Raw genomic sequence first — 20,107 nt, forward strand, 5'->3', positions numbered from 1 at the left:
AAATACATCCACAGTCACAAACACATCCTCAGTCACAAAGACATCCACAGCCACAAAGACATTCTCAGTCACAAAGACATCCTCTGTCACAAAGACATCCATAGTCACAAAGACATCCTCAGTCGCAAAGACATCCTCAGTCGCAAAGACATCCACAGTCACAAACACATCCTCAGTCACAAAGACATCCACAGTCACAAACACATCCACAGTCACAAAGACATCCACAGTCACAAACACATCCACAGTCACAAACACATCCTCAGTCACAAAGACATCCACAGTCACAAACACATCCTCAGTCACAAAGACATCCACAGTCACAAAGACATTCTCAGTCACAAATACATCCTCTGTCACAAAGACATCCACAGTCACAAACACATCCACAGTCACAAACACATCCTCAGTCACAAAGACATCCTCAATCGCAAACACATCCTCAGTCACAAAGACATCCACAGTCACAAACATATCCTCAATCGCAAACACATCCTCAGTCACAAAGACATCCACAGTCACAAACACATCCTCAGTCACAAAGACATCCACAGTCACAAACACATCCACAGTCACAAACACATCCACAGACACAAAGACATCCTCAGTCACAAAGACATCCTCAGTCACAAACACATCCTCAGTCACAAAGATATCCACAGTCACAAACACATGCCCAGTCACAAAGAAATCCACAGTCACAAACACATCCACAGTCACAAACACATCCTCAGTCACAAAGACATCCTCTGTCACAGACACATCCACAGTCACAAAGATATCCACAGTCACAAACACATCCAGAGTCACAACGACATCCACAGTCAAAAAGACATCCACAGTCACAAACACATCCACAGTCACAAAGACATCCACAGTCACAAACTTACCTAGTCACAAACACATCCACAGTCACAAACATATCCTCAGTCACAAAGACATCCACAGTCACAAAGACATCCACAGTCACAAAGACATCCTCAGTCACAAAGACATCCACAGTCACAAAGAAATCCTCAGTCACAAAGACATCCACAGTCACAAACACATCCACAGTCACAAAGACATCCACTGTCACAAACACATCCACAGTCACAAAGATATCCACAGTCACAAAGACATCCTCAGTCACAAAGACATCCACAGTCACAAACACATCCACAGTCACAAAGACATCCACTGTCACAAAAACATCCACAGTCACAAACACATCCACAGTCACAAACATACCCAGTCACAAACACATCCTCAGCCACAAACACATCCACAGTCACAAACACATCCACAGTCACAAACACATCCAGCGTCACAAACACACACAGTCACAAACACATCCACAGTCACAAAGACATCCACAATCACAAACACACCCTCAGTCAAAAAGACATCAACAGTCACAAACACATCCACCGTCACAAACACACCCAGTCACAAACACATCCTCAGTCACAAAGACATCCACATTCACAAACACATCCACAGTCACAAAGACATCCACAGTGACAAACACATCCTCAGTCACAAACACATCCACAGTCACAAACACATCCACAGTCACAAAGACATCCACAGTCACAAACACATCCTCAGTCACAAAGACAGCCACAGTCACAAACACATCCACAGTCACAAAGACATCCACAGTCACAAACACATCCTCAGTAACAAAGACATCCACAGTCACAAACACATCCACAGTCACAAAGACATACAAAGTCACAAAGACATCCTCAGTCGCAAAGACATTCTCAGTCGCAAAGACATCCACAGTCACAAACACATCCTCAGTCACAAAGACATCCACAGTCACAAACACATCCACAGTCACAAAGACATCCACAGTCACAAACACATCCACAGTCACAAACATATCATCAATCGCAAACATATCCTCAGTCACAAAGACATCCACAGTCACAAACACATCCTCAGTCACAAACACATCCTCAGTCACAAAGACATCCTCAATCGCAAACACATCCTCAGTCACAAAGACATCCACAGTCACAAACACATCCTCAGTCACAAAGACATCCACAGTCACAAAGACATCCACAGTCACAAACATATCCACAGACACAAAGACATGCACAGTCACAAAGACATCCACAGTCACAAACACATCCTCAGTCACAAACACATCCTCAGTCACAAAGATATCCACAGTCACAAACACATGCCCAGTCACAAAGACATCCACAGTCACAAACACATCCACAGTCACAAACAGATCCTCAGTCACAAACACATCCTCAGTCACAGACACATCCACAGTCACAAAGATATCCACAGTCACAAACACATCCACAGTCACAACGACATCCACAGTCACAAAGACATCCACAGTCACAAACACATCCGCAGTCACAAAGACATCCACAGTCACAAACACATCCACAGTCACAAACATATCCTCAGTCACAAACACATCTACAGTCACAAAGACATCCACAGTCACAAAGACATCCTCAGTCACAAAGACATCCACAGTCACAAAGACATTCTCAGTCACAAAGACATCCACAGTCACAAACATATCAAGTCACAAAGACATCCTCAGTCACAAACACATCCACAGTCACAAAGATATCCACAGTCAGAAAGACATCCACAGTCACAAAGACATCCTCAGTCACAAAGACATCCACAGTCACAAACACATCCACAGTCACAAAGACATCCACTGTCACAAAAACATCCTCAGCCACAAACACATCCACAGTCACAAACACATCCTCAGTCACAAAGACATCCAAAGTCATAAGGAGATCCACAGTCACAAAGACATCAACAGTCACAAACACATCCACAGTCACAAACACATCCACGGTCACAAACACACCCAGTCACAAACACATCCACAGTCACAAATACATCCACAATCACAAACACACCCTCAGTCACAAAGACATCAACAGTCACAAACACATCCACCGTCACAAACACACCCAGTCACAAACACATCCACAGTCACAAATACATCCACAATCACAAACACACCCTCAGTCACAAAGACATCCGCAGTCACAAACACATCCACAGTAACAAGCACATCCACAGTCACAAACACATCCTCAGTCACAAAGACATCCACAGTCACAAACACATCCTCAGTCACAAACACATCCACAGTCACAAAGACATCCACAGTCACAAACACTTCCTCAGTCACAAAGACATCCACATTCACAAACACATCCACAGTCACAAAGACATCCACAGTCACAAACACATCCACAGTCACAAACACATCCTCAGTCACAAAGACATCCACAGTCACAAAGACATCCTCAGTCACAAAGACATCCACAGTCACAAAGACATCTTCAGTCACAAAGACATCCACAGTCACAAACACATCCTCAGTCACAAACACATCCTCAGTCACAAAGACATGCTCAATCGCAAACACATCCTCAGTCACAAAGACATCCACAGTCACAAACACATCCTCAGTCACAAAGACATCCACAGTCACAAACACATCCACAGTCACAAACACACCCAGTCACAAACACATCCACAGTCACAAAGACATCCTCAGTCACAAAGACATCCACATTCACAAACACATCCACAGTCACAAACACACCCAGTCACAAACACATCCACAGTCACAAACACACCCAGTCACAAACACATCCACAGTCACAAAGACATCCTCAGTCACAAACACATCCTCAGTCACAAAGACATCTTCAGTCACAAAGACATCCACAGTCACAAACACATCCTCAGTCACAAACACATCCTCAGTCACAAAGACATCCACAGTCACAAACACATCCACAGTCACAAACACACCCAATCACAAACACATCCACAGTCACAAAGACATCCTCAGTCACAAACACATCCTCTGTCACAAAGACATCCACATTCACAACGACATCCACATTCACAAACACATCCTCAGTCATAAACACATCCTCAGTCACAAAGACATCCACAGTCACAAACACATCCTCAGTCACAAAGACATCCACAGTCACAAACACATCCACAGTCACAAAGACATCCAAAGTCACAAAGACATCCTCAGTCGCAAAACATCTTCAGTCGCAAAGACATCCATAGTCACAAACACATCCTCAGTCACAAAGACATCCACAGTCACAAACACATCCACAGTCACAACGACATCCACAGTCACAAACACATCCTCTGTCACAAAGACATCCAAAGTCACAAAGACATCCTCAGTCGCAAAGACATCCTCAGTCGCAAAGACATCCACAGTCACAAACACATCCTCAGTCACAAAGACATCCACAGTCACAAACACTTCCACAGTCACAAAGACATCCACAGTCACAAACACATCCACAGTCACAAAGATATCCTCAGTCACAAAGACATCCACAGTCACAAACACATCCTCAGTCACAAAGACATCCACAGTCACAAAGACATTCTCAGTCACAAACACATCCTCTGTCACAAAGACATCCACAGTCACAAACACATCCTCAGTCACAAACACATCCTCAGTCACAAAGACATCCTCAATCGCAAACACATCCTCAGTCACAAAGACATCCACAGTCACAAACATATCCTCAATCGCAAACACATCCTCAGTCACAAAGACATCCACAGTCACAAACACATCCTCAGTCACAAAGACTTCCACAGTCACAAACACATCCACAGTCACAAACACATCCACAGACACAAAGACATCCTCAGTCACAAACTCATCCTCAGTCACAAACACATCCTCAGTCACAACGATATCCACAGTCACAAACACATGCCCAGTCACAAAGACATCCACAGTCACAAACACATCCACAGTCACAAACAGATCCTCAGTCACAAACACATCCTCTGTCACAGACACATCCACAGTCACAAAGATATGCACAGTCACAAACAAATCCACAGTCACAACGACATCCACAGTCACAAAGACATCCACAGTCACAAAGACATCCACAGTCACAAACTTACCCAGTCACAAACACATCCACAGTCACAAACATATCCTCAGTCACAAATAATTCCTCAGTCACAAAGATATCCACAGTCACAAAGACATCCAAAGTCACAAAGACATCCACAGTCACAAACACATCCTCAGTCACAAACACATCCTCTGTCACAGACACATCCACAGTCACAAAGATATCCACAGTCACAAACACATCCACAGTCACAACGACATCCACAGTCACAAAGACATCCACAGTCACAAACACATCCACAGTCACAAAGACATCCACAGTCACAAACTTACCCAGTCACAAACACATCCACAGTCACAAACATATCCTCAGTCACAAACACATCCTCAGTCACAAAGATATCCACAGTCACAAAGACATCCACAGTCACAAAGACATCAACAGTCACAAACACATCCACCGTCACAAACACACCCAGTCACAAACACATCCACAGTCACAAATACATCCACAATCACAAACACATCCTCTGTCACAGACACATCCACAGTCACAAATATATCCACAGTCACAAACACATCCACAGTCACAACGACATCCACAGTCACAAAGACATCCACAGTCACAAACACATCCACAGTCACAAAGACATCCTCAGTCACAAAGATATCCACAGTCACAAAGACATCCACAGTCACAAAGACATCAACAGTCACAAACACATAAACCGTCACAAACACACCCAGTCACAAACACATCCACAGTCACAAATACATCCACAATCACAAACACACCCTCAGTCACAAAGACATCCACAGTCACAAACACATCCACAGTAACAAACACATCCACAGTCACAAACACATCCTCAGTCACAAAGACATCCACAGTCACAAACACATCCTCAGTCACAAACACATCCACAGTCACAAAGACATCCACAGTCACAAACACTTCCTCAGTCACAAAGACATCCACATTCACAAACACATCCACAGTCACAAAGACATCCACAGTCACAAACACATCCGCAGTCACAAACACATCCTCAGTCACAGAGACATCCACAGTCACAAAGACATCCACAGTCACAAAGACATCCTCAGTCACAAACACATCCTCAGTCACAAAGACATCTTCAGTCACAAAGACATCCACAGTCACAAACACATCCTCAGTCACAAACACATCCTCAGTCACAAAGACATCCTCAATCGCAAACACATCCTCAGTCACAAAGACATCCACAGTCACAAACACATCCTCAGTCACAAAGACATCCACAGTCACAAACACATCCACAGTCACAAACACACCCAGTCACAAACACATCCACAGTCACAAAGACATCCTCAGTCACAAACACATACTCTGTCACAAAGACATCCACAGTCACAAAGACATCCTCAGTCACAAAGACATCCACAGTCACAAACACATCCACAGTCACAAACACATCCACAGACACAAAGACATGCACAGTCACAAAGACATCCACAGTCACAAACACATCCACAGTCACAAACACATCCACAGACACAAAGACATGCACAGTCACAAATACATCCACAGTCACAAACACATCCTCAGTCACAAACACATCCTCAGTCACAAAGATATCCACAGTCACAAACACATGCCCAGTCACAAAGACATCCACAGTCACAAACACATCCACAGTCACAAACAGATCCTCAGTCACAAACACATCCTCAGTCACAGACACATCCACAGTCACAAAGATATCCACAGTCACAAACACATCCACAGTCACAACGACATCCACAGTCACAAAGACATCCACAGTCATAAACACATCCACAGTCACAAACACATCCACAGTCACAAAGACATCCACAGTCACAAACGTACCCAGTCACAAACACATCCACAGTCACAAACATATCCACAGTCACAAAGACATCCACAGTCACAAACTTACCCAGTCACAAACACATCCACAGTCACAAACATATCCTCAGTCACAAAGATATCCACAGTCACAATGACATCCTCAGTCACTAAGACATCCACAGTCATAAAGACATCCTCAGTCACAAAGACATCCACAGTCACAAACACATCCACAGTCACAAAGACATCCACTGTCACAAACACATCCACAGTCACAAAGACATCCACAGTCACAAACACATCCACAGTCACAAAGATATCCACAGTCACAAAGACATCCACAGTCACAAAGACATCCTCAGTCACAAAGACATCCACAGTCACAAACACATCCACAGTCACAAACACATCCACAGACACAAAGACATGCACAGTCACAAAGACATCCACAGTCACAAACACATCCTCAGTCACAAACACATCCTCAGTCACAAAGATATCCACAGTCACAAACACATGCCGAGTCACAAAGACATCCACAGTCACAAACACATCCACAGTCACAAACAGATCCTCAGTCACAAACACATCCTCAGTCACAGACACATCCACAGTCACAAAGATATCCACAGTCACAAACACATCCACAGTCACAACGACATCCACAGTCACAAAGACATCCACAGTCATAAACACATCCACAGTCACAAACACATCCACAGTCACAAAGACATCCACAGTCACAAACTTACCCAGTCACAAACACATCCACAGTCACAAACATATCCACAGTCAGAAAGACATCCACAGTCACAATCTTACCCAGTCACAAACACATCCACAGTCACAAACATATCCTCAGTCACAAACACATCCTCAGTCACAAAGATATCCACAGTCACAATGACATCCTCAGTCACTAAGACTTCCACAGTCACAAAGACATCCTCAGTCACAAAGACATCCACAGTCACAAACACATCCACAGTCACAAAGACATCCACTGTCACAAACACATCCACAGTCACAAAGACATCCACAGTCACAAACACATCCACAGTCACAAAGATATCCACAGTCACAAAGACATCCACAGTCACAAACACATCCACAGTCACAAAGACATCCACAGTCACAAACATACCAAGTCACAAAGACATCCACAGTCACAAACACATCCACAGTCACAAACACATCCACAGTCACAAAGACATCCACAGTCACAAAGACATCCTCAGTCACAAACACATCCGCTGTCACAAAGCCATTCACATTCACAACGACATCCACATTCACAAACACATCCTCAGTCATAAACACATCCTCAGTCACAAAGACATCCTCAGTCACAAACAGATCCTCAGTCACAAAGACATCCACAGTCACAAACACATCCTCAGTCACAAAGACATCCACAGTCACAAACACATCCACAGTCACAAAGACATCCAAAGTCACAAAGACATCCTCAGTTGCAAAACATCTTCAGTCGCAAAGACATCCATAGTCACAAACACATCCTCAGTCACAAAGACATCCACAGTCACAAACACATCCACAGTCACAAAGACATCCACCGTCACAAACACTTCCACAGTCACAAAGACATCCACAGTCACAAAGACATTCTCAGTCACAAACACATCCTCAGTCACAAAGACATCCACAGTCACAAACACATCCACAGTCACAGACACATCCACAGTCACAGACACATCCACAGTCACAAAGATATCCACAGTCACAAACACATCCACAGTCACAACGAAATCCACAGTCACAAAGACATCCACAGTCATAAACACATCCACAGTCACAAACACATCCTCAGTCACAAAGACATCCACAGTCACAAACACATCCTCAGTCACAAACACATCCACAGTCACAAAGACATCCACAGTCACAAACACTTCCTCAGTCACAAAGACATCCACATTCACAAACACATCCACAGTCACAAAGACATCCACAGTCACAAACACATCCAAAGTCACAAACACATCCTCAGTCACAAAGACATCCACAGTCACAAAGACATCCTCAGTCACAAACACATCCTCAGTCACAAAGACATCTTCAGTCACAAAGACATCCACAGTCACAAACACATCCTCAGTCACAAAGACATCCTCAGTCACAAAGACATCCTCAATCGCAAACACATCCTCAGTCACAAAGACATCCACAGTCACAAACACATCCTCAGTCACAAACACATCCTCTGTCACAGACACATCCACAGTCACAAATATATCCACAGTCACAAACACATCCACAGTCACAACGACATCCACAGTCACAAAGACATCCACAGTCACAAACACATCCACAGTCACAAAGACTTCCTCAGTCACAAAGATATCCACAGTCACAAACACATCCACAGTCACAACGACATCCACAGTCACAAAGACATCCACAGTCATAAACACATCCACAGTCACAAACACATCCACAGTCACAAAGACATCCACAGTCACAAACGTACCCAGTCACAAACACATCCACAGTCACAAACATATCCACAGTCACAAAGACATCCACAGTCACAAACTTACCCAGTCACAAACACATCCACAGTCACAAACATATCCTCAGTCACAAAGATATCCACAGTCACAATGACATCCTCAGTCACTAAGACATCCACAGTCATAAAGACATCCTCAGTCACAAAGACATCCACAGTCACAAACACATCCACAGTCACAAAGACATCCACTGTCACAAACACATCCACAGTCACAAAGACATCCACAGTCACAAACACATCCACAGTCACAAAGATATCCACAGTCACAAAGACATCCACAGTCACAAAGACATCCTCAGTCACAAAGACATCCACAGTCACAAACACATCCACAGTCACAAACACATCCACAGACACAAAGACATGCACAGTCACAAAGACATCCACAGTCACAAACACATCCTCAGTCACAAACACATCCTCAGTCACAAAGATATCCACAGTCACAAACACATGCCGAGTCACAAAGACATCCACAGTCACAAACACATCCACAGTCACAAACAGATCCTCAGTCACAAACACATCCTCAGTCACAGACACATCCACAGTCACAAAGATATCCACAGTCACAAACACATCCACAGTCACAACGACATCCACAGTCACAAAGACATCCACAGTCATAAACACATCCACAGTCACAAACACATCCACAGTCACAAAGACATCCACAGTCACAAACTTACCCAGTCACAAACACATCCACAGTCACAAACATATCCACAGTCAGAAAGACATCCACAGTCACAATCTTACCCAGTCACAAACACATCCACAGTCACAAACATATCCTCAGTCACAAACACATCCTCAGTCACAAAGATATCCACAGTCACAATGACATCCTCAGTCACTAAGACTTCCACAGTCACAAAGACATCCTCAGTCACAAAGACATCCACAGTCACAAACACATCCACAGTCACAAAGACATCCACTGTCACAAACACATCCACAGTCACAAAGACATCCACAGTCACAAACACATCCACAGTCACAAAGATATCCACAGTCACAAAGACATCCACAGTCACAAACACATCCACAGTCACAAAGACATCCACAGTCACAAACATACCAAGTCACAAAGACATCCACAGTCACAAACACATCCACAGTCACAAACACATCCACAGTCACAAAGACATCCACAGTCACAAAGACATCCTCAGTCACAAACACATCCGCTGTCACAAAGCCATTCACATTCACAACGACATCCACATTCACAAACACATCCTCAGTCATAAACACATCCTCAGTCACAAAGACATCCTCAGTCACAAACAGATCCTCAGTCACAAAGACATCCACAGTCACAAACACATCCTCAGTCACAAAGACATCCACAGTCACAAACACATCCACAGTCACAAAGACATCCAAAGTCACAAAGACATCCTCAGTTGCAAAACATCTTCAGTCGCAAAGACATCCATAGTCACAAACACATCCTCAGTCACAAAGACATCCACAGTCACAAACACATCCACAGTCACAAAGACATCCACCGTCACAAACACTTCCACAGTCACAAAGACATCCACAGTCACAAAGACATTCTCAGTCACAAACACATCCTCAGTCACAAAGACATCCACAGTCACAAACACATCCACAGTCACAGACACATCCACAGTCACAGACACATCCACAGTCACAAAGATATCCACAGTCACAAACACATCCACAGTGACAACGAAATCCACAGTCACAAAGACATCCACAGTCATAAACACATCCACAGTCACAAACACATCCTCAGTCACAAAGACATCCACAGTCACAAACACATCCTCAGTCACAAACACATCCACAGTCACAAAGACATCCACAGTCACAAACACTTCCTCAGTCACAAAGACATCCACATTCACAAACACATCCACAGTCACAAAGACATCCACAGTCACAAACACATCCAAAGTCACAAACACATCCTCAGTCACAAAGACATCCACAGTCACAAAGACATCCTCAGTCACAAACACATCCTCAGTCACAAAGACATCTTCAGTCACAAAGACATCCACAGTCACAAACACATCCTCAGTCACAAAGACATCCTCAGTCACAAAGACATCCTCAATCGCAAACACATCCTCAGTCACAAAGACATCCACAGTCACAAACACATCCTCAGTCACAAACACATCCTCTGTCACAGACACATCCACAGTCACAAATATATCCACAGTCACAAACACATCCACAGTCACAACGACATCCACAGTCACAAAGACATCCACAGTCACAAACACATCCACAGTCACAAAGACTTCCTCAGTCACAAAGATATCCACAGTCACAAAGACATCCACAGTCACAAAGACATCAACAGTCACAAACACATCCACCGTCACAAACACACCCAGTCACAAACACATCCACAGTCACAAATACATCCACAATCACAAACACACCCTCAGTCACAAAGACATCCACAGTCACAAACACATCCACAGTAACAAACACATCCACAGTCACAAACACATCCTCAGTCACAAAGACATCGACAGTCACAAACACATCCTCAGTCACAAACACATCCACAGTCACAAAGACATCCACAGTCACAAACACTTCCTCAGTCACAAAGACATCCACATTCACAAACACATCCACAGTCACAAAGACATCCACAGTCACAAACACATCCACAGTCACAAACACATCCTCAGTCACAGAGACATCCACAGTCACAAAGACATCCACAGTCACAAAGACATCCTCAGTCACAAACACATCCTCAGTCACAAAGACATCTTCAGTCACAAAGACATCCACAGTCACAAACACATCCTCAGTCACAAACACATCCTCAGTCACAAAGACATCCTCAATCGCAAACACATCCTCAGTCACAAAGACATCCACAGTCACAAACACATCCTCAGTCACAAAGACATCCACAGTCACAAACACATCCACAGTCACAAACACACCCAGTCACAAACACATCCACAGTCACAAAGACATCCTCAGTCACAAACACATCCTCTGTCACAAAGACATCCAGAGTCACAAAGACATCCTCAGTCACAAAGACATCCACAGTCACAAACACATCCACAGTCACAAACACATCCACAGACACAAAGACATGCACAGTCACAAAGACATCCACAGTCACAAACACATCCACAGTCACAAACACATCCACAGACACAAAGACATGCACAGTCACAAAGACATCCACAGTCACAAACACATCCTCAGTCACAAACACATCCTCAGTCACAAAGATATCCACAGTCACAAACACATGCCCAGTCACAAAGACATCCACAGTCACAAACACATCCACAGTCACAAACAGATCCTCAGTCACAAACACATCCTCAGTCACAGACACATCCACAGTCACAAAGATATCCACAGTCAGAAACACATCCACAGTCACAACGACATCCACAGTCACAAAGACATCCACAGTCATAAACACATCCACAGTCACAAACACATCCACAGTCACAAAGACATCCACAGTCACAAACGTACCCAGTCACAAACACATCCACAGTCACAAACATATCCACAGTCACAAAGACATCCACAGTCACAAACTTACCCAGTCACAAACACATCCACAGTCACAAACATATCCTCAGTCACAAACACATCCTCAGTCACAAAGATATCCACAGTCACAATGACATCCTCAGTCACTAAGACATCCACAGTCATAAAGACATCCTCAGTCACAAAGACATCCACAGTCACAAACACATCCACAGTCACAAAGACATCCACTGTCACAAGCAGATCCACTGTCACAAAGACATCCACAGTCACAAACACATCCACAGTCACAAAGATATCCACAGTCACAAAGACATCCACAGTCACAAAGACATCCTCAGTCACAAAGACATCCACAGTCACAAACACATCCACAGTCACAAACACATCCACAGACACAAAGACATGCACAGTCACAAAGACATCCTCAGTCACAAACACATCCTCAGTCACAAACACATCCTCAGTCACAAAGATATCCACAGTCACAAACACATGCCGAGTCACAAAGACATCCACAGTCACAAACACATCCACAGTCACAAACAGATCCTCAGTCACAAACACATCCTCAGTCACAGACACATCCACAGTCACAAAGATATCCACAGTCACAAACACATCCACAGTCACAACGACATCCACAGTCACAAAGACATCCACAGTCATAAACACATCCACAGTCACAAACACATCCACAGTCACAAAGACATCCACAGTCACAAACGTACCCAGTCACAAACACATCCACAGTCACAAACATATCCACAGTCAGAAAGACATCCACAGTCACAATCTTACCCAGTCACAAACACATCCACAGTCACAAACATATCCTCAGTCACAAACACATCCTCAGTCACAAAGATATCCACAGTCACAATGACATCCTCAGTCACTAAGACTTCCACAGTCACAAAGACATCCTCAGTCACAAAGACATCCACAGTCACAAACACATCCACAGTCACAAAGACATCCACTGTCACAAACACATCCACAGTCACAAAGACATCCACAGTCACAAACACATCCACAGTCACAAAGATATCCACAGTCACAAAGACATCCACAGTCACAAACACATCCACAGTCACAAAGACATCCACAGTCACAAACATACCAAGTCACAAAGACATCCACAGTCACAAAGACATCCACAGTCACAAACACATCCACAGTCACAAAGACATCCACAGTCACAAAGACATCCTCAGTCACAAACACATCCTCTGTCACAAAGCCATTCACATTCACAACGACATCCACATTCACAAACACATCCTCAGTCATAAACACATCCTCATTCACAAAGACATCCTCAGTCACAAACAGATCCTCAGTCACAAAGACATCCACAGTCACAAACACATCCTCAGTCACAAAGACATCCAAAGTCACAAAGACATCCTCAGTTGCAAAACATCTTCTGTCGCAAAGACATCCATAGTCACAAACACATCCTCAGTCACAAAGACATCCACAGTCACAAACACATCCACAGTCACAAAGACATCCACCGTCACAAACACTTCCACAGTCACAAAGACATCCACAGTCACAAAGACATTCTCAGTCACAAACACATCCTCAGTCACAAAGACATCCACAGTCACAAACACATCCACAGTCACAGACACATCCACAGTCACAGACACATCCACAGTCACAAAGATATCCACAGTCACAAACACATCCACAGTCACAACGAAATCCACAGTCACAAAGACATCCACAGTCACAAACACATCCACAGTCACAAAGACATCCACAGTCACAAACTTACCGAGTCACAAACACATCCACAGTCACAAACATATCCTCAGTCACAAGCACATCCTCAGTCACAAAGACATCCACAGTCACAAAGACATCCACAGTCGCAAAGACATCCTCAGTCACAAAGACATCCACAGTCACAAAGACATCCTCAGTCACAAACACATCCACAGTCACAAACACATCCACAGTCACAAACACATCCACAGACACAAGGACATGCACAGTCACAAAGACATCCACAGTCACAAACACATCCTCAGTCACAAACACATCCTCAGTCACAAAGATATCCACAGTCACAAACACATGCCCAGTCACAAAGACATCCACAGTCACAAACACATCCACAGTCACAAACAGATCCTCAGTCACAAACACATCCTCAGTCACAGACACATCCACAGTCACAAAGATATCCACAGTCACAAACACATCCACAGTCACAACGACATCCACAGTCACAAAGACATCCACAGTCATAAACACATCCACAGTCACAAACACATCCACAGTCACAAACTTACCCAGTCACAAACACATCCACAGTCACAAACATATCCACAGTCACAAAGACATCCACAGTCACAAACTTACCCAGTCACAAACACATCCACAGTCAGAAACATATCCTCAGTCACAAACACATCCTCATCACAAAGATATCCACAGTCACAATGACATCCTCAGTCACTAAGACATCCACAGTCACAAAGACATCCTCAGTCACAAAGACATCCACAGTCACAAACACATCCACAGTCACAAAGACATCCACTGTCACAAACACATCCACAGTCACAAAGACATCCACAGTAACAAACACATCCACAGTCACAAAGATATCCACAGTCACAAAGACATCCACAGTCACAAACACATCCACAGTCACAAAGACATCCACAGTCACAAACATACCAAGTCACAAAGACATCCACAGTCACAAACACTTCCACAGTCACAAACACATCCACAGTCACAAAGATATCCACAGTCACAAAGACATCCACAGTCACAAAGACATCCACAGTCACAATCACATCCACAGTCACAAAGACATCCACAGTCACAAACATACCCAGTCACAAACACATCCTCAGCCACAAACACATCCAAAGTCACAAACACATCCTCAGTCACAAAGACATCCAAAGTCATAAAGAGATCCACAGTCACAAAGACATCAACAGTCACAAACACATCCACAGTCACAAACACATCCACCGTCACAAACACACCCAGTCACAAACACATCCACAGTCACAAATACATCCACAATCACAAACACACCCTCAGTCACAAAGACATCAACAGTCACAAACACATCCACCGTCACAAACACACCCACAGTCACAAATACATCCACAATCACAAACACACCGTCAGTCACAAAGACATCCACAGTCACAAACACATCCACAGTAACAAACACATCCACCGTCACAAACACATCCTCAGTCACAAAGACATCCACAGTCACAAACATATCCACAGTCACAAAGACATCCACAGTCACAAACACATCCTCAGTCACAAAGACATCCACAGTCACAAACACTTCCTCAGTCGCAAAGACATCCACATTCACAAACACATCCACAGTCACAAACACATCCACAGTCACAAACACATCCACAGTAACAAACACATCCACAGTCACAAACACATCCTCAGTCACAAAGACATCCACAGTCACAAAGACATCCACAGTAACAAACACATCCACAGTAACAAACACATCCACAGTCACAAACACATCCTCAGTCACAAAGACATCCTCAGTCACAAACACATCCACAGTCACTAAGAGATCCACAGTCACAAACACCTCCTCAGTCACAAGGACATCCACATTCACAAACACATCCACAGTCACAAAGACATCCACAGTCACAACGACATCCACATTCACAAACACATCCTCAGTCATAAACACATCCTCAGTCACAAAGACATCCTCAGTCACAAAGACATCCACAGTCACAAACACATCCACAGTCACAAAGACATCCACAGTCACAAACACATCCACAGTCACAAAGACATCCACAGTCACAAACACTTCCACAGTCACAAACACATCCTCAGTCACAAAGACATTCTCAGTCACAAACACATCCTCAGTCACAAAGACATCCACAGTCACAAAGACATCCTCAATCGCAAACACATCCTCAGTCACAAAGACATCCACAGTCACAAACACATCCTCAGTCACAAAGACATCCTCAGTCACAAAGACATCCTCAATCGCAAACACATCCTCAGTCACAAAGACATCCACAGTCACAAACACATCCACAGTCACAAAGACATCCACAGTCACAAAGACATTCTCAGTCACAAACACATCCTCAATCGCAAACACATCCTCAGTCACAAAGACATCCACAGTCACAAACACATCCTCAGTCACAAAGACATCCTCAGTCACAAAGACATCCTCAATCGCAAACACATCCTCAGTCACAAAGACATCCACAGTCACAAACACATCCACAGTCACAAAGACATCCACAGTCACAAAGACATTCTCAGTCACAAACACATCCTCAGTCACAAAGACATCCACAGTCACAAACACATCCACAGTCACAAAGACATCCACAGTCACAAACACTTCCACAGTCACAAACACTTCCACAGTCACAAAGACATTCTCAGTCACAAACACATCCACAGTCACAAAGACATTCTCAGTCACAAACACATCCTCAGTCACAAAGACATCCTCAATCGCAAACACATCCTCAGTCACAAAGACATCCACAGTCACAAACACATCCACAGACACAAAGACATCCACAGTCACAAAGACATTCTCAGTCGCAAACACATCCTCAGTCACAAAGACATCCACTGTCACAAAGACATTCTCAGTCACAAACACATCCTCAGTCACAAAGACATCCACAGTCACAAACACATCGACAGTCACAAAGACATCCACAGTCACAAACACTTCCACAGTCACAAACACATCCTCAGTCACAAAGACATCCACAGTCACAAAGACATCCACAGTCACAAAGACATTCTCAGTCACAAACACATCCTCAGTCACAAAGACATCCACAGTCACAAAGACATCCTCAATCGCAAACACATCCTCAGTCACAAAGACATCCACAGTCACAAACACATCCTCAGTCACAAAGACATCCTCAGTCACAAAGACATCCTCAATCACAAACACATCCTCAGTCACAAAGACATCCACAGTCACAAACACATCCACAGTCACAAACACATCCACAGACACAAAGAAATCCACAGTCACAAACACATTCCCAGACACAAAGACATCCTCAGTCACAAACACATCCTCAGTCACAAAGACATCCACAGTCACTAAAACATGCCCAGTCACAAAGACATCCACAGTCACAAACACATCCACAGTCACAAACAGATCCTCATTCACAAACACATCCTCAGTCACAGACACATCCACAGTCACAAAGATATCCACAGTCACAAACACATCCACAGTCACAACGACTTCCACAGTCACAAAGACATCCACAGTCACAAACACATCCTCAGTCACAAACACATCCACAGTCACAACGACATCCACAGTCACAAAGACATCCACAGTCACAAACACATCCACAGTCGCAAAGACATCCACCGTCACAAACACATCCTCAGTCACAAAGACATCCACAGTCACAAACATATCCACAGTCACAAAGACATCCACAGTCACAAACACATCCTCAGTCACAAAGACATCCACAGTCACAAACACTTCCTCAGTCGCAAAGACATCCACATTCACAAACACATCCACAGTCACAAACACATCCACAGTCACAAACACATCCACAGTAACAAACACATCCACAGTCACAAACACATCCTCAGTCACAAAGACATCCACAGTCACAAAGACATCCACAGTAACAAACACATCCACAGTAACAAACACATCCACAGTCACAAACACATCCTCAGTCACAAAGACATCCTCAGTCACAAACACATCCACAGTCACTAAGAGATCCACAGTCACAAACACTTCCTCAGTCACAAGGACATCCACATTCACAAACACATCCACAGTCACAAAGACATCCACAGTCACAACGACATCCACATTCACAAACACATCCTCAGTCATAAACACATCCTCAGTCACAAAGACATCCTCAGTCACAAAGACATCCACAGTCACAAACACATCCACAGTCACAAAGACATCCACAGTCACAAACACATCCACAGTCACAAAGACATCCACAGTCACAAACACTTCCACAGTCACAAACACATCCTCAGTCACAAAGACATTCTCAGTCACAAACACATCCTCAGTCACAAAGACATCCACAGTCACAAAGACATCCTCAATCGCAAACACATCCTCAGTCACAAAGACATCCACAGTCACAAACACATCCTCAGTCACAAAGACATCCTCAGTCACAAAGACATCCTCAATCGCAAACACATCCTCAGTCACAAAGACATCCACAGTCACAAACACATCCACAGTCACAAAGACATCCACAGTCACAAAGACATTCTCAGTCACAAACACATCCTCAATCGCAAACACATCCTCAGTCACAAAGACATACACAGTCACAAACACATCCTCAGTCACAAAGACATCCTCAGTCACAAAGACATCCTCAATCGCAAACACATCCTCAGTCACAAAGACATCCACAGTCACAAACACATCCACAGTCACAAAGACATCCACAGTCACAAAGACATTCTCAGTCACAAACACATCCTCAGTCACAAAGACATCCACAGTCACAAACACATCCACAGTCACAAAGACATCCACAGTCACAAACACTTCCACAGTCACAAACACATCCTCAGTCACAAAGACATCCACAGTCACAAAGACATTCTCAGTCACAAACACATCCACAGTCACAAAGACATTCTCAGTCACAAACACATCCTCAGTCACAAAGACATCCACAGTCACAAAGACATCCACAGTCACAAACACTTCCACAGTCACAAAGACATTCTCAGTCACAAACACATCCACAGTCACAAAGACATTCTCAGTCACAAACACATCCTCAGTCACAAAGACATCCTCAATCGCAAACACATCCTCAGTCACAAAGACATCCACAGTCACAAACACATCCACAGACACAAAGACATCCACAGTCACAAAGACATTCTCAGTCACAAACACATCCTCAGTCACAAAGACATCCACTGTCACAAAGACATTCTCAGTCACAAACACATCCTCAGTCACAAAGACATCCACAGTCACAAACACATCGACAGTCACAAAGACATCCACAGTCACAAACACTTCCACAGTCACAAACACATCCTCAGTCACAAAGACATCCACAGTCACAAAGACATCCACAGTCACAAAGACATTCTCAGTCACAAACACATCCTCAGTCACAAAGACATCCACAGTCACAAAGACATCCTCAATCGCAAACACATCCTCAGTCACAAAGACATCCACAGTCACAAACACATCCTCAGTCACAAAGACATCCTC

This window comes from Heterodontus francisci, chromosome 1 (assembly GCF_036365525.1).
Source record: "Heterodontus francisci isolate sHetFra1 chromosome 1, sHetFra1.hap1, whole genome shotgun sequence".
NCBI classification, from domain to species: Eukaryota; Metazoa; Chordata; class Chondrichthyes; order Heterodontiformes; family Heterodontidae; genus Heterodontus; species Heterodontus francisci.